Consider the following 21,949-nt stretch of genomic DNA (forward strand, 5'->3'; position numbering starts at 1 on the left):
TGCCTTCGCCACAGTACATGGGCAGCAGAAAGGACTTGTTTGCTCCGGTTTTACAGGGCATCTGTGCGACCTCGGCTCGATTATGGGTGCATGGTGTATGGGTCTGTGAGACCCTCTTATTTAAAGATGTTGGACGTGGTGTATCATGAAGGGATTCGGTTAGTCACTGGGGCATTCAGAACAGGCCCTGTACCAAGCCTCTGTGCAGAGACTAGTGAACCGCTACTTCACATCGGGCTACAGTTACTTATGGTGCGCCAGGCGTATAAAACACTGTCTGCACCATACATAACCGCCTACCGTACCGTTGCTCAGTCTCCACTGGAAAGGCTTTTTCGTAACTGGCAACAGGCAACAAGACCATATGGGATTCATGCACAGGATTGCCTTCTAGAGGTGGGTGTGGCTGGTCTTCATGTCTTACATCGCGATGGGAGCAGATTTCCACCTTGCTTTCTCCGGAGGCCCAGATTTTTTTAGACTTGACGAATTTTAAGAAAGATCATACGTCAGATTTTACATTTCAACCTCTGTTTAACATTTTAGATGTGCATCACGGTTTCACATCAGAGTACACTGATGGCTCCAAACAAGGGAATTTCCTTGGCTGCTCTGTCGTGTTCCCCGACCATGTCACCAGGATTGGCCTTCCTGATGAGTATACCGTTTTCGCAGCAGAGCTCCACACGACCTTGAAGGCAATGGAGCACATGTGTCGTATTCGGGGCAAGTGGTTTCTCATTTGCTACGATTTCCTTAGTGCCTTACAATCGTTACAAAACCTGTACCAAGGTGAGGAGTTGATCTGGCTGATATATGACCAACTGCACTTGCTCCAACGGCAGGTTAAGCAGATGTCATGTTGTTGGGTGCCAGGACATGTAGGGATATGGGGAAATGAACAGGCTGATCAGGCAGCCAAGGAGGCCTGCAGAGGACAGAATGCGGCACAGTGACCTATTCCCTTGCAGGCTGTCGTTTCTGCACAACACTGAAAGTGCATCCCGTTGTGGGATGAGGAATGGCTGGCGGTGACGGCCAATAAGCTGCAGTTGGCGAAGTTGACAACCTGGCCGTGGCCTTCCTCCAGCCAGTTGCTCAGATGGGATGAAGTGACCCTCACTTGTCTTAGAACTGGGCACTGCCCTCTCACACATAGCTTTTTACAACGGCGAAAGGATCCCCCGTTTTGTGATGCTTGTGGCGTGTACATCTCTATCCGCAATATTTTAACAGATTGCATTTTATATCGTGATGCAAGGGCAGAACCAAATATTGGTGGGGATCGGCCCTGTATTTTAATGAGACAAGTGTGACTAAGGTTTTAAAGTTTTGTGATGTGTGTGGACTCTGGCCTAAACTTTTAGGCTGGAGGTTTTAGTGTGTTGTGGACTGGCTGACTTCTAAATTTTTTATTCTTGTGATCACCCAGCCACGTCCATCTGCTATATTGTTTTAGCTCCTTGTACAACTTTCTTCCTGTGTCGTTAATGTTTTACTACTGACGAAATACTTCGTTCCAGGGTTCTGTGCAGATACGCACATAGTGTTCCAACTTTTGTTACCTGTGTTTTATATACTGTTTTATCTTCCTATTTTGTGTATTTTACTCACACTCGTCTCTTTCTGTTTTCGCGCGGTTCCTAGATACCTTCCTATCGTGCACCCGTACAAACATGTCCAAAATCACGGTCGTCGAGAGCCTGATGCTGTGACAGATAATATGGATAGAAATTCTGTCGATGCAGGATGCGAATGACACTCGTCTGGTTGATTCCACACTCCTTGGCAATATGTCTCTTACCATTGTGCGGATTCATTAGCTTCGTAACCAGAACAACTTCTTCGTGTTTGTAACCTCCCCCTCACTTATCGACCTTAATGACAGTGAAAAATTAAACCACGTGCACCTAATGGAAATTTGGGAAAAGCAATCGTCATCGAAGTTAATTTGTTGGTAAAGAGGGAGGAAAGGGTTACATTTAAATGAAAGGAAAAATGCAAATGAAATTAGTGGAAATTAATTTTGAGAAAAGGGTAAAATTAATAAAGAAAGTAAATGTGCGGTCGTTACGCTAACAATTAATTGGCGTTAACTAGATATTTAAGATTTGGGGAAAATTACAGTCGCCAGTCCTATGGACAACTACTATAATAACTGAAAATGAAAGATTAATGCACATATAATTAGCACTACAAGCATGGCAACTGAAGGTTGACACGTGTTGTGTGGAAACTGAATGTTTGCCAGAAGTAATAAATTTCGCTACACTCTGACTTAATTTAGCAAAAGAATTAATAAGATCGGAAAATTGAAAGTTAATTTAGTGACTTAAATTAATAGTGAACTTTTTTTCTGAAGCACTACGAAATTCAATAAAATAAGGTTAGTCTTGGGCTACCCCAACAATCATTTCAAAAGCTACTTGAATCTACGCATATTAGAAATAAGGGATTTAACCTTGAACTTGAATTAAATGATTCTGAACAATTAACAATAGTAAAATTTAGTACATACCAAGCTGAGCTGCAGTCACAGGTAAGCTAAAATACGGTAACAAAACTCGCACTCTTAATTTGCGCTTGTGTAATCTAAATATTGTAGCCAGCTATGAATACTTTAACTGAATTTTGAAATTAAAACAGTGAAATGGAATGATATTACTTTAATGCTGGCATTTGAATTTCAACGACACTCGGGTTCATTCCAGAAAAGGAAGGGACCCTGCTTGGTAACGCAATTGGGGCAATGAGCAACAAAGGTTCATGGTGAGTTGCTGTATTTTTGTGATGCAACAGTTTTAAAAGCTGAGGTCTGCCATACAGTTCTAAAACTTTACGTGCTTTTAGTCTTCGTTGTTGGTTGATTGAAGGTTTGCAGTCGTCGATCGGGGAGGTGGCGACAGTCACTCGTTGTCGGCCGTCACTGTTGCAGAAGCTGGATGTTGGCGCGCCTTCTTCTCGACACGGTCACCAGGCGAAACGGGCTCTTGATGTGCGCCAGCTAATGCTTCCCGTCCGCGACACTGTATCAGAAACTATCATAGTAAGTTGAGCGCAATTACATGCTGCCAAACCCCGAAAGCGCGGCAACTCGCGGGAGCGTCACACAACACACCTGCTCCACCGCCCTACTCCAGCCAGACTCTCTCTGCCCGCACTCCATGCGACAGAGTTAACACTACCAAAGATCCTAAACACTTTGGTTCTCCACACGACCGATCGATGTAATCGTTCGATAGCATAGTTTTCCCCACACAAGACCCAGTGTAAAAATGCAAATAGTAATTACAAAACAAACCAATTATAAATCGACATAAATGCATAAATATATATATACAAATAGTAAAATAATTACAATATATAAATACACAGAAATGTCATATCTTCAGGTAACAAAATAAGGAAAAAATTTATAGTACAATAGATGTAAATAGGAGGATATGCATTTCCGGCGTTACATGTTCTCTGTCAGTTGCAGTTTTCTTTCTTGCTCTTTTTAGAAGTTCAAGCAGTCTGTCCGCACTAGCGTCTTGATAATTGGTGCAACTACCTGGGATCTGTATAGATTTCCCTATACCGCTGTACTGTTTTTACGGCATTTCTTTTATGTTCACCGTATGCACTGAAGCGCCAAAAAAACTGGTACAGGCAAGCGTATTCATATACAGAGACATGTAAAACGGCAGAATACGGCGCTGCGGTCGGCAGCGCATATATATGACAAGTATCTGGCGCAGTTGTTAGATCCGTTACTGCTGCTACAATGGCAGGTTATCATGATTTAAGTGAGTTCGAATGGGACACAGCATTTCCAAGGTAGCGATGAAGTGGGGATTTTCCTGTACGACCATTTCACAAGTGTACCGTGAATATCAGGAATCCGATAAAACATCAAATCTCCGATATCACTGCTGCCGGAAAAGGATCCCGAAAGAAAGGGACCAACGACGACTGATGAGAATCGTTGAACGTGTCAGAAGTGCAACCCTCCGCAAATTACGGTAGCTTTCAATGCTAGGCCATCAGCAAGTGTCGGCGTGCGAACCATTCATCGAAACATCGATATGGGCTTTTGGGACTGAAGGCCCACTTGTGTGCCCTTGATGACTGCACGACACAAAGCTTTACCCCTCGCGTGGGCCCATTTACACCGATATTGGACTATTGATGACTGGAAACGTGTTGCCTGGTCAGACGAGCCTCATTTCAAATTTTATCGAGCAGTTGGGCGTGTACAGGTATGGAGACAACCTCGTGAATCCATGGACCCTGCATGTCGGCAGGGGACTGTTCAAAATGGTGGAGGCTCCGTAATAGAGTGGGGCGTGTGCAGATGGAGTGATATGGGACCCCTGATACATCAACTCTGACAGTTAACTTGTACGTGAACTTCCTGTCTGATCACCTGCATCCATTAATGCCCATTGTGCATTCCGACGGACAATTCAAGGACAATGGGACACACCAAGTGTCCAGAATTGCTACAGAGTGGCTCTGGAAACACTCTGCTAAGTTTAAACACGTGCGGTGACCATCAAACTCCCCAGACGTGAAAATTATTGAGCATGTCTGTGATGCCTTTAGACATTAGTCGAGTCCATGCCACGTCATATTGTGACACATCTGCGTGCTCGTGGGGGCTCTACACGATATCAGGCAGGTGTATCAGTTTCTTTGGCTTTTCAGTGTAGAAGTAGTATATCCAACTTCTTCCCATTGTTGTACATGTCTGTACGCAAGTAACGTTGGAGCAGAAATGAGCGGCTTGCAGTGCAGACAAGTAAACAGGAAAATGTGCTGACATTCTGACACAGTGTAACACTAGAGGTCTGCTTAGTGGTGTTCGCATCGCTAATGCTGATTCCAGTCATCGTGCTCTCAAATTCTAATACATTTCTCGGATTTTTTTGCGACAGGTTTTAACGTCAACATCAAAAACGCTATATCACATTAATCGTCTTCTCAAGAGTGATTGGATGCAGTTATAAGAAGTATACAGTTCCATTAAAATAAAACCTACTTACTTCAATATCTCCTTTGATACTAGCGCTAAATACATTAACCAAAGAAAAAAATACGTGCCCCTCGACGCTCTAACATTTGTCGAAAACCGCATTGCAATATGAGTAACCTTTCACGAAACAAAAGGGGTGTTACATCTTATGTGACTCATATGTGCGTCAGGAGTCACGTAAGAGGTAACATCCCTTTTTATATAAACACACATCAAAAAAGGTTTTGAATTACTCCAGTTCACAGAACTCCTGAAGATGGACTTTGACTATGGATATTGTTTCACAGACACAGTCCCTTTGACTGTTCAGAGTTGTCACTAAACCCGCCCAAAGATGCAAACAACCATGCATGAGCAAGCAGCGTCTATTAGACGGAGGGGGTCCGACAGCCGTTCAGTTCCAGTCATTCCACCAGGAAGGAGGTAGATGGCTCGTGTTGTCTGTAGTTCATCCATGCATAGATAGTCAATACCGCGGTTCGATCGCGTCCGCATTGTTACTTTGTGCCAGGAAGGGCTCTCAACAAAGGAAGTGTCCAGGCGTCTCGGAGTGGACCAAAGCGATGTTGTTCGGAATTTGGAAATTTGTGGTAAGATCTCATGGGACCAAACTGCTGAGGTCATCGGTCCCTTGTTGTTCAGACATGGAGGAGATAGAGAGAGACTGCAACTGTCGACGACATTCCTCGCTCAGGCCTCCCAAGGGCTACTACTGCAGTGGATGACCGCTACATACGAATTATGGCAGGGAGGAACGCTGACAGCAACGCCACCATGCTGAATAATGCTTTTCGTGCAGCCACAGGACATCGTGTTACGACTCAGACTATGCACAATAGGCTGTAAGATGCACAACTTCACCCCTGACTTCCATGGAGAGGTCCATCTTTGTAGCCATGACAGCATGCAGCACAGTACAGATGAGCCCAACAACATGCCAAATGGACTGCTCATCATGTTCTCTTCACCGATGAGTGTCGCATATGCCTTCAACCAGACAATCGTTGGAGACGTGTTTGGAGGCAACCTGGTCAGGCTGAACGCCTTAGACACACTGTCCACCCAGTGCAGCAGGGTTTAGGTTCCCTGCTGTTTTGGGGTGACATTATGTGGGACCGACGTACGCTGCTGGTGGTTATGGAAGGCGTCGTAATGGCTGTACGATACGTGAATGCCATTCTCCGACCGATAGTGCAACCAATATCGGCAGCATATTGGTGAGGCATTCGTCTTCATGGAAGACATTTCCCGCCCCCATCGTGTACAATTTGTGAATGACTTTCCTTCAGGATAACGACATCTCTCGACTAAAGAGGCCAACTTGTTCTCCAGACATTAACCCTATCAAACATGCCTGGGATAGATTGAAAAGGGCTGTTTATGGACGACGTGACCCACCAACCACACTGAGGGATCCACGCCGAATCGCCGTTGAGGAGTGGGACAATCTGGACCAACAGTGCCTTTATGAACTTGTGGGTAATATGCCACGACGAATACAGCCATGCATGTATGCAAGAGGACATGCTATTGGATATTAGAGGTACTGGTGTGTACAGCAATCTGGACCACCACCGCTGAAGGTCTCGCTGTATGATAGTACAACGTGCAATGTGTGGTTTTCATGAGCAATAAAAAGGGCGGAAATGATGTTTGTGTTGATCTCCATTCCAATTTTCTGTACAGGTTCCGGAACTCTCGGAACCTAGGTGATGCAAAACTATATCTGCGCCTTGCATACCACCATGGCTAAGATCGATATGTTTCACTATCAGTTGCTCATGTCAGGGAGGAAGTCGTGCAGTCTACATTCCTTATCCCTTACATCTCTCGCACCCTGCCTTGTGTCCAAATGCCTACTTTTAAGATGATGCTTCGTTTGCGTCTGTACATCAGTTATTGAGTGTACCTTATCTAATCTCTCAATCATTAAGCAGTATCGTGCAGCCCTTTATTTGATCGTGATATCTATGGAGCATATTCTGAACAACACACACAGTGCATCCACCGAGGTGGTGTCGAAGGCTCCAGATGCCTAAGTACTCGTAGGACATTTCTCTACCGTCGTCTGACTGATGCTTTGTTGGTAACGAGTTTCAGTCAATGGAAAACGTCGCGGAGTGCTGTACTTTATATCGATTCATTACTGCCCGAACGTACTGATTGCAGAACTAGCCCCCCTGATCGACTTGAAGTTTGTCTGGGCAGTGATTCTTCCCTGCGTGCACCAGTTGTTCAAACGCAGTGTGCTGTATCCTTCATGGGGTTGCAGTGAGAAAATTATGAAAAAGATAACTCAACAGTATGCCATGCCTGAATCAAACGTTTGCCATCAGAAGGACACATCACAGAAGCGATAACGCGACGTGTTCGATTTACATCCAGACATATTAATTATCTCCTTGAGTATTTACGTGAATTCCTGTACACAAAAAATAAATCTCCATAGCTTACTGATTGGTGAGTGCATCAGGCTGATGAACATACCATTTTTCGATATGAAGATTGACTGTGAAAAGCCGTACTTTAATGTCTGCCATAAATAGTAGCAGCAAAACTGAATCAGACCTTTTATTTAAAGACGCACGTTCTATTCAAAATACAATGCTCAAGCAGCAAGATGCGATCTGCGTTCCATGTGATTGCTTTCAAACAGTGTACGTTGCCCTTCCTGACACACTGTCTCTAAAACAAAAAGTACACAATATAAAAACATATGTGAGGTATCTATAGGTGACAACATTAACGGTAGACACTTTTGACAAACATGCCAATTTATAATCAGAATAATATAAAGTACAAGAGTTGCCAGTTACTCATACCTGCAACTTCTCCTTGATGATGGACAAGCAAGTGTGATTGATTGGATGGAACTTCTTCCTTCAACAAACGTCTACTATTTAATAACTGATAGTTTTTCCATATATCGATATCTTGTCTTCTTAGCATTACTGAATCATTTATTCCCTGTTTATCTTAGACTTGGATGGGTGTACATTTTATTATGACAGTATGGATAAATAACAACGAATGTCATTATATTTTATTTCTTACAATTTATTGCCCCCCCCCCCTGAAACTTGGAAGTTATGGTTATTTACAGGGTTCAGCCAAGAGAACTAATTAAATGGGGCTTGTTCAGTTGAACTGATCACATTTATTTTTTGTGTACTTATTTTATAAATTGACAAGTTGTCACTTTGGAGCATATGTTTGAATATTTAACTGATGTGCTCAGGAAGTCAGAAATGTATATACATTTAGCTATGGCCCAATAACATTTGCTGTTAATGAATTCATCCATTCGGGCGTGGTACGAAGAGAAACAGAGAACAAAACTTCAGTGTGAGCGCTCAGGCTCCCAGAATTACACTAATTTTTTGAATAAAAATATATGTCACAGATATATTTACATACAATAATAACTCAATAAAATGTTTCTTTAGTTGCTGCTGGAGTAGTGAACCTCCTTTATTAGATATTTAATAGCAAAAGTCTTTGATCACTTTTTTGTTATAACAGTGATTACCATTTGTTCGGGAGTACACAGTGAATTTATATTCTTTGCTTCAAGACCAAAGAGTTCACTGTATTCTTGAAATCTTTCATATTAGAACGAAATAGTTCACATATAATGTTACATTTGATAGCATTGATTAACACAGTTTTGATATTCAGTTCAGTTTTAACTAATATTATACAAACAATATTTCCTTGTCAGCAGGAACAAAGCATCACTGAGTGTCGGCATCACATGTCGATGTGCCGCTATGATGTCATGCCACTCATTCACAGGGAGTGATCACGAGCTGGCTTGCCTCGAAACACAGTCAAATGTCAGCTCAGGTGCCAGAGCGATGGGCAGTTCTGCTTCATGTTGAGATGCCATTCCGTGTAGTTAAATACATGACAAATCAGTTTTCTACAAAACATGAGTTATATTGTGGAAAGAATGACTATATCATTAGTACATCCCTTTGGTAGTTCACAATATTGTAATATATCTGTTTTACATGCATACTTTTATTCTTTTTTGAGCCATGTTTTGGCATTGGAAAATTTCATTATATAATGGTTATTATTACTACTTTCATTAAAAGTTTATTCTCTTTGACTTTCACAGCAAAATTATGCAACTCTTTATGTAGATGCCTGTTGTGGATTTGTGCCCACACATGTTGAATTCACTGTCACAAGCACTATTTACAGTTGTCCTTGCATGATAGTTTTTTTTAGTTGCCACCATGTTTACACACTTTTGCATTTTGAATGTGACAGCTGCCGAGTATTATCAGTTCCATTGTTAAGAGCATACAGTGTTAGCCTAGTTGCACATTGTTCACAATAGTACATAGTGTTCATAGTTTGGACCTGTTCAGCATTACCATTGTGAGAAGTATATCACATTTGTTTGAGGAGTTCGTCCTTTGTAGAATCTGATTTGAATTAACTTCATACATCACAGCTCGCTATTCACCAAAGGTAAGTGAACATTGATTTGCATTCTTCACTGATCTTTGCACTGGAATATAAATACCTGTTAATCTTATTATCTTCCACAGATAAGAGTTCTTTCCATTTCATTTACAATAGTTTTTAAATATTTTAAAATATATAGCGAAAAAAACTTTTCTTTAGGCAAGAAATTTTTGGTTAGTCTCAAAAAACCTTTCCCTCCACAAAAATAGTGTTCAAGGATAGTAGCATACTACAGTATGGACGAAAGAGATCTCATGGTAGCACAAAAATGCCAAATCCTACTAGCTCTAAGTGAGTTAATCCTTAATTCCAGAGGAAAGCTATTGTAGCCCATCTGTATGTAGTTTTACCTATTAGTAGCTTGAAAGACATTCATAAAAGTGTTAGTTATCTACTAGCTGAAATTTCTTTTATCCTACATATTTACAAGCTACCATGTATATACATGTAACCTTTGTTTTTCTCTTACTCTATAGTGAAGATCACTTTGCCCTTTGACTGCTTCAGCTTCCTTGACAACTTACAGTCACTAGCTCATAGATACTAACTACAGCCTTAATTTTATTGCTATTATTCCTTTCACACAGGTAGCGGATAAAAATGTTTGTCATTATTCCAGTATTGGTTGCTATATGCTTGAATCAGTAGCCCACTTTATAAAACAATAAACTTACATATTTTTGCTTAAGAGTTCTTGTACGCATCAGTTGTTACGGTGGTTACACATGCTCCTCACACACTTATACACTAAACATACATATTTCTGCTGAAATTAGACATAAAACATTTCCACTGAAATAAAATGTTTCTTACACTATAAAAAACTATATACAGATTATTATTGTCAGTTCGTACATAACATACTTCAGATATTAGAAGCGTGCATGTTCATTATTACTACTAGTTCACAGTAATATGTACATAACATTACATATGTAACTAATTAATTACAAAAAATATTACTGCTAATATTAGTAAGAGAATGTAGTATGGCAAGATCTACAATTCTATAATCGCCCAGTTAATATATTTTCATTAATTCTCTTTTCACAGCCTCGCACTTCATCCATGGAAAGGGGTATGTTGAGGAACAATCGACCTTGTGTGGTATTATACTGGAATACCTGTTTTTTCCGAAAATACTTGCGTATATTTATTAAATAAACTGATTAGATTTGCTTGCTGTGACACGTTGAGGCACTGGGCTGCGATACCTTACTCCAAACGCCACTCTTTTTTGTTCCCACATCGGTACTGTTATCTTAGCATGATTCCGGCCATCCATGTAGTGAGACCATATTTCGTTAACATACAATAATTTCTTCTGTATTAACTTTAGCCTTCTCCTTTGGCAGTATCTGCCATGTGCTTTCGTCCTTAATAGTTCTACAACGATTTCTTCGCCATCAGCGTTTAAAACCCATACACCACGAGAAAGGTCACTTATTCTCAAGAATTTTGCCCCAGTTACGCAGCTCCCAGCTAGACCCTTTACTATTAGGTACGTGAAACATATGGCTGCGTTATCTATCAACCATTTTACAGTCTGCTATTTAGCACCAATAGCACCTGAAATCTTGCAGTTTTGCGCGGGTAAAGTTGGTATACATTTTTTGTCAATGAGCTTATCATTAAAGTTGCTACTCATAACATTCTTCGTAACTCCAGCATCAGTTACAGGACAGTGGAAAATCCTTCTATGTTTGCATTCGGAGCTGTGTTTACCAGATCTTTCGTTTTTTCCTTGCCTGTGTCATCACACGATTCATTTCGAATATTCTGGTCATCCCTAAACCGCAGCATTTTTATTTTGTCGTCTTGTATAAATCACTCACACCATTCCTCTAAAAGTACTGGAAGGCTACACTGTGCCGTCTTTGGATTGTCGATTCTCCTTGGTTTAGTGAAGGCTGCTGATCTTACTGAATGGTTTTGTCGTGATACCCAGTCCAGATTATTTTGCTGTGACCAGTTTGGGTAATTGGTTTTGTTGTGATAGCCCATCCGGATTACTTTACTGTGACTAGTTCGGGCTGCTGTTTTGCCTGCTTCTGTCGTTATTTGTTGGATTCGCGTGGGGAGAAGCATTACTTATTTGTCTATTCTGTTCCCAGGCGCTCCCTCGCTGATTTTGCCAGTTTTGATTACTATTTCCCTGTGGATTCCCATTACCATTTATAACGATATGTTTACGTAATGTGTATACATAAACATATAGTTATAAATGTCCCCGTTCGTAGTCGCTAATTATAACAATATGTTTACTATGTTTACTTTTGTGCTGTAACATCTAGCTATAATCAGCGGCGGAAATATATTTGCGAACGCCGACCGTGTGCGGCTGTTTCTTGTTGGATCGTCTGATCAGTCGGAAGTTGTATTGCAGAGGAGAGTAAATGCCTATTCAAAATATAATTATTTTTGGATAGCTCAACATGAAATTCCTAAGGGACCGTAGTTTATCATCCATTTACCAGTAGAATATGGCGCGGAGAAAATATTTCGCTGCATGCAACTTCCGTCCGATCTCGACGAAAGAATTCGTGACTGTGAACTATCTATTTGGCAGAAACATAAAGAAAATTAAATAACTTCATGAAAGAGTGAGACATAGATTCTATAATAAATAAATAGTCCATACATCAGTTCCATTTAACTCTGAATTTATGGCAATTAATAGATGAACTTACACTGCAATGAAGGATTTAACATGGATGCCGTTTTGACTGGCCCTTCTCTTCTCGTAACGAAAATAATTCCTTTGACGTTTTCACATACACGTCCCACAATAAATCTACTGCTATGCAGTATTGCACTTTTAGTCTTGCACTTTTACTTTACACTAAAATGAATTGACTGTGCATGGGCTAATTGTTCCTGCTCCCACCCTTCCTCTTTCGTTTCAGGGTGCATTACCTACATGGTCTATTGTTGGTTCGTATTAAATGTTTCTTATGGCGGCTATTTCTTACAGTAAGTAGCTGACTTGTGTTTTGACTTGTTCCAGTTCATGTGTCACACGATTACTAGGGGTACTACATTCGCGTACTGCTTCATGAGCTACATTTTGTGCTGCCACACGTAGTTCTGTATTAAGGGAATCATTTATATGCTTTTCCTGTGCCTTCAACCATGTGGAAACATCATTTGCCAGTTCCTGACGCTGTCTTTCAAAACTTTCTTCGATTTTGTTTTCATGTTTCATAGCTAAAGTTCGGAACCGCTTTGTATGATGCTGTGTTGAAGTTTCCATACTTGTCTGCTCTATTTTCATTATGTCTACTTCACCCAACAATTTCTTTAATGTCTGCGTTATTCAGCGTATGCTTATTGTAATGCATATATGTCAGTACTAATTGCTGTGAAATTTGGGGTGATTTGTTCCGACTGTCCTTTTGAGTCGCGGTGAAATGTGGCTCTTTATTTGTTCAGATGGTTCTTTTGTTACTTTCTCAAAATTCTGTTTTTATTCGGACTTCTGTTTTATTGTCAAGATTCTGTGCCATAAGCGCGAAATTGTTTTTTATTGTATTTTCTATTTTTTGAAATAACGAAATCAAAGAATCTGGCTCTACAGGCGGTTGTTACGGAACTGTTTCTACAGGATCTGCATGAGTTTCTGCCTCGATCTCAATGGTAGCCGCGCCTACAATTTCGGCGTCCGGCTTCTCCAAATTGTCGTTTTCGACACTTATTAGGCGTTGAACTTTATTTGGGCAATGGCCTTTCTGCAGTGGATACACCGGTTCCCGTGAGATCACCGAAGTTAAGGGGTGTCGTGCGTGGTCGGCACTTGGATGGGTGACTATCCAGGTCGCCATGCGCTGTTGCCATTTTTCGGGGTGCACTCAGCCTCGTGATGCCAATTGAGGAGCTACTCGACCGAATAGTAGCGTCTTCGGTCAAGAATACCATCTTACGACCGGGAGAGCGTTGTGCTGTCTCACGCCCCTCCTATCCGCATCCTCCTCTGAGGATGACACGGCGGTCGGATGGTCCCGGTAGGTCACTCATGGACTGAAGACGGAGTGAACTTTATTTATTTGTAGCTTCCATGATTTGTATTTGCTGAATTATAGTCATGCTGCAAAATATATTCTAGGATATGATTCAGTCGCTTTTCCTGCACTAGTGTTATAAATACTACAGTTGGCAATATTAAATTACCTCACTCCACTCAGCTTGCTAGAAGAAGCGCACTAGAACTTCAAACAAATTAGCTTCACATCGACATCTCAACTACATTACGCGCGCCTGCAGCCATCTTGAAGTCACAAATTCTGAACTCAATTTCTTGCAATTTGCTGGCTGATGTAATTAATGATGAGATAAGACGATTTTCCGACAGATTTCAGGATTCATGACATCCGATGTTAAGAAGCAAACCAAAAATGCCCTTAACAGATAAACTGTTCTTTGATGAGCTGAATGTTTTCCTCTCTAATTGTGGCAAGTATAATTTTATACTTTCTTCCCTTTTTTTCCCTGCCTTTTATATTATTTTTCCTCTCATCAGGCGTGGCATCGATGTATAAGATGCAACAAAGAAATAATGTGTCATACATGTACATTCAGTAATTACAATTCACAAAACGTGTAGCAATACCTGAAATCGTCTGTTGCGGTCGCCAGCGTAATGTATCCTTCATTGGGTAGCAATGTGCAAATATGAAAATGATAGAGTTAACTGAAATTGCTCGATAGTGCGCAGTGCATGAATTACAGTTGTGCCGCCGAAAACACACACCACAGAGGCGATAGCACGACGTATTGGATTAACATGCAAATATATTAATTATCTCGTTGGGTATTAATGTGAATTCTGTTAGCAAAAAAAATGAAACCGCTGTGGTTTTCTGATTCGTGAGTGTATCAGGCCGTGGATCCTGGTGAACATATCGTTGTTCGATAAACAGATTGACAGTGAAAAGTCTTACTTTAATTTCTACCGTAAATGGCGGTGGCAAAACTGAATTGGACTTAAGATTTGAAGATACAGGTTCTATTCGGAATACAGTGCTCAAACACTAAGACGCGATCCGCAATCAGTCGGACTGGTTTCGAACAATGGATGTTGCCCTTCCCGATGCACCGTCTCTAAAGACGGTGCGTCAGGAAGGGCAACATACATTGTTCGAAACCAATCCGACAGAAAAAAACGACTCGCGAAAACGTACGTGACGGGTATATATGTGACCACGTCAACGGTAGACACCTTTCAAAAACAAGCCAGTTACTCGTATTGCGTCTGTTTGGTGAGGACGGACAAACGAGAGTGATTAAAGGGAAGGAGCTACTTCCTTGAACAAACTTCTACTGTTCAACAACTGACAGTTTTTTCATATATCGATACCTACCTTTTCATTATCGCAGATATATCCATTATGAATTTCCTACATGTGTACATAACTATTAAAATATATTTGATACCTTTATTTACTCATGAATGTTGCCTCACATCTACGAGATGTTTATGCCATAAATCGTACTAACCATTTATACACTGAAGATCCAAAGAAACTGGTACACCTGCCTAATATAGCGCAGGGCCCCCGCGAGCACGCAGAAGTGCCACAACACGACGTGGCATGGACTGACTAATGTCTGAAGGAGTATTAGAGGGAATTGACACCATGAATCCTGCAGGGCCGCCCATAAATCCGTAAGAATACGAGGGGATGGAGATCTCTTCGGAACAGCACGTTGCAAGGTAGCCCAGATATGCTCAATAATGTTCATGTCTGATGAGTTTGGTGGGCAGCTGAAGTGTTTAAACGCAGAAGAGTGCCTCTGGAGTCACTCTGTAGCAATTCTGGACGTCTGGAGTGTCGCATTGTCCTGCTGGAATTGCCCAAGCTCGTCGGAATGCACAATGGATGCAAAAGATCAGACAGGATGCTTACGTACGAGTCGCCTGTCAGGGTCGTATCTGGAAATATCCGGGGCCCCATATCACTCACACTGCACACGCCCTACACTATTACAGAGCTTCCACCAGCTTGAACAGTCCCCTGCCGACGTGCAGGGTCCATTGACTCATGAAGTTGTATCCATACCCGTACACACCCAGCTGCTAGATGCAATTTGAAACGAGAGTCGTCCGACCAGACAACACGTTTCCAGTCATCAACAGTCCAATGTCGGTGTTGAAGGGGCCAGGCGAGGCATAAAGCTTTGTGTCATGCAGTCATGCAGGGTACACGAGTGGGGGCCTTCGGTCCCGAAAGCCCATACCAATAATGTTTCGTTGAAATGTTCGCATTCTGACACTTGTTGAAGGCCCTGCATTGAAATCTGCAGCAATATGCGGTAGGGTTGCGTTTCTGTCACGTTGAACTGTTCTCTTCAGTCGTCGTTGTCAGAGATTTGATGTTTTACCAGATTCCTGATATTCACGGTACACTCTTGGAATGGTCGTTCGGGAAAATCCCCACTTCATCGCTACCTCACAGACGCTGTGTCGCATCGCTCGTGCGCAAACTTCAACAACACTTTCAAACTGACTTAAATTTGATAACCTGCGATTATAGCAACAGTAACAGATCAACAACTGCGCCAGACGTTTGTCTTATATAGGCGTTGCCGACCGGAACACCATATTCTACCTGTTTACATATCTCAGTATTTGAATACGCATGGCTACACCAGTTTCTTTGGCACTTCAGTGTAATAACACGCCTGTATGTGAATGTATTCCGCACTGTTTCATGGAGCTCTAGGGTGACCGACTCCACAATTACTCAGTAATACTTCTCTCTCGAAGCCCTTAAATGATTGGTATGATTTCATTCGTGTGAGCAGTATTCCCTATACTGGGCCATGCGATTACAGCAGTAACCATTCTATGATTTTTTTAGGGCCACCACAGCATTTTTAGTGCAGACATCTACTGCTCATTCTCTTCTGCTGGATATCGATGCCTTTACCTTCGCTATGTACAGTTTCTAATGTAGGTTAAATAATATTCAAATATTTCATTTCAGTCTTCAGTGTTGTTTAGCCTGTGTGAATTAGTTATACGTAATATTTCAGCATATGCTCGTATTTCTTTCAGGAAATACGTTCTAGGATTCGAAATTTTCAAGAGTGTCAGACCCACTAATCCAGGCGTTCATTCAAACTCCTTCTCTGCAACATGTATTAAATGCCCTGTTAAGCATATAGGATGCTTTTCCAACAAACACAGTTAATACATGGTAACTCCTAATGATCTATGTATTTTACTTGCTCTGTGATGGCTAATGTAATCGGTAGTAGTATATCCCTCTCTTTCTCCTCCTCTTCCGCCTTCATTCTTGTGTGAGACAGTTAAAGGCTTCCAGTTACTGGCTAAACGTCACTGTGAGAAAATGACCTCACTCCAACTGTCCTAATTATAACAGTCGTAAATTACGACGAATAGCCTTACGTGCCTTGAAGACTGCATTTTGTTGAGGTGCTACTGCGTACTAAACTAACTTCAAGATAGTGCACAACTTCTGTACATGTTAATGCATGGAAATCTTTTTTTCATTTATAAAAAACTCATTCATTCTTTTCAATCTCTGCACTTTATATATTGATTAACATTAGAATAGTTGTAATGCTTTCTTCCTATGCATTTCTTTTCTCAACATTTAAACAAGGTATTTTTTATATCCTCTAATGTTTTTTCAATTTTGTGGACGTTTACAGTTACCGTTTTGAGGACCTCCCGATGTTTGAATTCCTGTTGTATTACGTTTAAGAGTTGCAGTGATATTTTCAATAGAGGAATTAAGACTTTCGACTTTGTATTGAGATGAAGATGGATGCTTTACCCAAGCATCAAACTCTCGGAATTAGTACATGACATCATTGCAAACTTAGCCATAGCAAACAATGTACTGACGTAGCTACCTGCTGGAACAGAATCTTTTAAACAGAAACTCCTGGACGTTTTGTCTGTATCAACTTTCATGTGATGGCCAGAGCACGTATATTTCCAGATGTCATCCTGATTTTCATCTGCAACTTCGTCAAATATGAATACACTGTTTGCTTTACTTTTCCAGGTGATGGAACATCGCTGCTTTCGCTGAAAGCTTAATGCGGTACACTATCAGTGACATGTAGAATCTCCTGCAACAGTTGATACTTGGATGAAATAATGTTTTTGAAAATATATGTACATGCTCCAAGCAGACCCCCATAGGATGTGTTAACATTGGTTGAACAATATTAGTCTTCACACAGTCAGAAGGCTCAATAATCAAAGCACATATGTTATCATGAAGCAGTGATCCATTTTTCATCTTTTTGGTATCAGTGTCATTGCAGGACCAGTGAGTTACTGCGAAGTCCTTGTGACAAGGATGTTTCATCCACTCAGCCACGGAGATGACTACAGGTTCACACTAGCATACAGTGGATTTTATAGAGAAAGAAAACACATACCACTCTTACACTTTTATTCCTTTATAAATTCTTACATATGCAAGGATAAATATACATGCTTAAATAGGCTTGTAGTAGGGTTCCCACATCAGGCATGGTTGGTTCATACATATGCCTATGTACCGATACACGGCATGCATCATACTGTTGTGCGATGATTTCTTCGAACAGATTAGGATTGTGGTGCTCCAACTCAGATTGGTCCACATTAGAATCTGTCCACATTAGAATCTGTACATGTATGACTGTAAGCTTCGCTGCCTGTCTGTAGTATGCTGAATTGTGTAACTGACATACATTAAGCTTTTAAATGTCTTCTTCTACAAACATATGTACTACTTTTCGTTATAAATTGTAATCGTGCATGGGAACTCTCCTGAGCCAGTTGTATAGTCACCTAGTATCACTAAGGAAGCTTGGCCAATGCCATTAAACATAGGGGTAGTCTCCACTGAAGTTCCTGATAGCAAATCCAGTCATTTATACGTAGATATTTCGACTTTGGTGTCACTGTGTCGAGGATTTTCGAAAGCCAGCACTAAGTAGAAACCACAGTCCGACGTCATCCCTACACTAAAACAATTGCTATCACTGATGTTCAAACTTCATGTTGTACTATATAACATAATTCTAAAATCTGATGGCTGTTGTGATTGCTTTCCCTGTCCTGCAGGAAAATGAAGAAATGTGTTAGATACACATGTATGGTCACATACTTCCAATAACTACCACTACTAATATTTACTTTCCACATGCCTTGAGGAGGAGGTGAGATAAGATGTGCAGTTTATTATGTTCATCTTGCAAGTGTTTTTATTCGACTGATACAGAGCTATTTTAAACTGTCGTTAATGTACAGACTATTTAAAAGAGAATGACCTAGTTTTGGATGGGAATAACTACGAAACATGGGATGTGCCTTCAAGGGAATGTGTGTTGTTTGAGTGGACGTGGCCCAGTGCTTCAGAAAATCGCCATCAGATGCCAGTCAATGCGTCTTCTCAATTTGCAGTTAGTCATAAGTAAGAATGCGTTTTGTTTGCTGCAATTTGCAAAGAGTGAGTCAGCAATTCCGGTCCAGCGTAGTTTTCATCAGCATTTTGGCATTGCGCCCAAAAACATTCGTCATTGGTATCAGCAATTTGAAGAGACTGGATGCTTGCGCAAAGACAGAGTCTAGGTCGACTCTGCACTTCTGTTGACACATTGGAAAGAATTCAGCAAACATATGAGTGGACTCCATTACATTCTACTTACCATGCAAATACAGAACTGACAGTACCTCATACGATTGTCTGGTGAAAGTTGAGGTATCGTTTGGCCTATAAACCATAGAGACTACAATTAGTGGAAATTGTCGGGTTGGTGATAAAAGAAAACGAGATGATATTAGCAATGCTTTGCTAGAGGACATGGAAGATAAGAAATTTTTTCCACGGTTAATTTACAGCGATGAAGGAACATTACATTTTATGGTGAAGTAAATCGATATAATGTGCACATTGGAGACTCCAGAACCCTTAGGACATTATTGAGTGCGAAAGAGACTCTCCTAAAGTGAACGTTTTTTGCTCCATTTCTAATGGTAAAGAGTATGGTCCCCCTCCTTCTTTTTTTTTTTTTTTTTTTTTTTTTTTTGAGAAAACACAGTGGCTGGAATGCAGAAATGGCTGTGATGGCATTTTCCAACAGATTGGAACTCCCTCCAACTGGCACAACAATATTCGAGGGTTGGAACTTAAATACTGGCAACTATTTATTCACAACCGATACTAAAGATTTACATGTTTGCACCTGCTATTGTCGTTCAAGTAGTCAACGGCGTTGTGTAGAACCCGTTGCCAGCGGTGTGGAAGGCAGAGCCTGTTCTGTTGATGGTGCGAATGGAGCAGTCTGCTGACTGTCGAATCTGTTGAACAGTTCTGAAGCAAATGCGAATGCCACGAAGTGGTTCCTTCATCTTCGGACTCAAATCAAAGTCACAAGGACGTAAGTCCGGGGAGTATGGTGGATTGTGCAGTACTTCCCAGTCCCATCGACCCAACAGAACAGGCACAGTCTGCGCTGTAGACGCCCGCGCATGTCGCGCCACTGTTCTGTACGGCAATGCCGATTCCCCGTGCTGTCGTGCTGCACGACCTCTGGCATATTCAGTCTTGATCCAACTCCCTTGTTCCTGTTTCGAAAACATAGTGACACCGTTACGTTCAACTGCTCGCTCATAAGTGACTGTTTTCCTCGACTGTGCGCACGCCGGTAACGTGGGACGGGCGAGTCCATTCGCTCGGAGGTAAGGTAGATATGTCAACAACGTGTGCTATCAGCGACACAGCAGTGTTGCCACTATTTAAGTTTAACCTACGTACATAAGTTTCTCAATGACGCTCTGCCTCAACGCTGGATAAGGCGCATAGGACCTTGAGACGCAGCCCTGCATTCTTAGCTGCCCAAGATCGCCAGGCGTGACCCCACGCGATCTTTTTTTGTGGAGATATGTCCGCCAGCTTAGCTGCGTGGTAACGTGTTTGCCTACCACGCAGCAGTCCCGGATTAGATTCCAGGCTGAACTGGAGATTTACTCCTCTCGTGGACTGAGTGTTGTGTTGCCCTCATCATTATCTCGTCAGCACCGACACGAAAATCGCCCAGTGTCGCGTCACCTGAAATAAGACTTGCAACTCGGCGGCTGAACTTCCCCGGATGGGGCCTCCCGGTCGTCAATGCCACACGATCATTTCATTTTTTTAGGCGGTGGGGGGTGGACGGATATGCGTAGAAAAGTGTGTTCATCTCCCCTGTGAGTCATGACATAGGAGAAGTGAAGAACAGAATAACAGCTGCCATAACTTCTGCAAAAGCAGATACGTTGTGTAAAGTTTATGACGAACTTAGCTCTCGTCTAGAGGTTGTTTGTGCTGCTGGTGGTGGACACTTATAGCATTCGTAATAGCAAAGTTAAAACTTTAAAAATTTTGTGCTTATTTTACAATTTATCTCATATTTGTAATATATTGTTATCAATAAAAATGGAGTTTTGAAATTAGGTCATTCTTTTTTTAAAAAAAACTCTCTGTATAGCACTCGTAGCAGCGTATGCAGGATTCAAAACACGAAGAAAAACTATATGTATATCACCTTTGGTTTCAGATATACATACAGGGTGACCAAAGCTACGCACACAAGCTCCTAGAGGGATGCAGAACTGCCTTGAGGAACAAAATGAGGGTAGCAACCTGTCTCTGGAAGTGTGATCCAGTGACACTGCAGAGCGTCTAAGTTACAGTCGCTGGCACCTATCGCTTTGTATGAGAACAGACGGCATGCAATTTGAGACCTTTCGTTTTTGATATTAATTGATGACTGATTGCCGCACTCACTATTGTAGCAGCTATTTGGTGGACAGACAGCCCTTGTCTACTATGAGTGGAATGCTCTATTGCCATGGTGGCTGACAGCGTTGGACATGGGCTTCTATCTGCGGTGTATTGTCTCTCGGAATCCTCTATCCAATTTCCAATGTTTTGCGGCATAGTGTTCAGGGTGTAACAGACAGAGAACGACAGCGTCGAAATTACTGGGGCGAATGTCGGCCTCCACGGCAACCTTCCCTGTCTTGTCAGTATGTGGGTGTTAATGTTGACGAGTTGCGCAACGGATTGATCTCACAAGTACCCTCTGGCTCCTGCAAGAAGCAATTTCCACCACACAATACTACAGAAGTCAGACAGACACTCCTAACGTACCAAAAATGCCTGAAAAACTTTCAGCAATAAATATCTTCTGAAGTCGTCCGCTGTAAGGAAAAGACACAGAAATATTCTATTTTCTTGCGTAACTAGTGGGATACTTGGGTACTGAAGTATTGCTAGTTAGTTTGAGAAAAACATTAAACGAACGGAAAATATTATTTATTGCAAAATCTGAGAAAATCAAGTGAATCTTTTATTTATAAACTGATACACAAATTTCCAGGTTCTTTTCGGAACAGGAGGTTACCTCTTATGGATATGATTTCTGTTAATGAAATTTATACAGAAA

The sequence above is a fragment of the Schistocerca serialis genome, chromosome 7, assembly GCF_023864345.2.
Source record: "Schistocerca serialis cubense isolate TAMUIC-IGC-003099 chromosome 7, iqSchSeri2.2, whole genome shotgun sequence".
NCBI lineage: Eukaryota > Metazoa > Arthropoda > Insecta > Orthoptera > Acrididae > Schistocerca > Schistocerca serialis.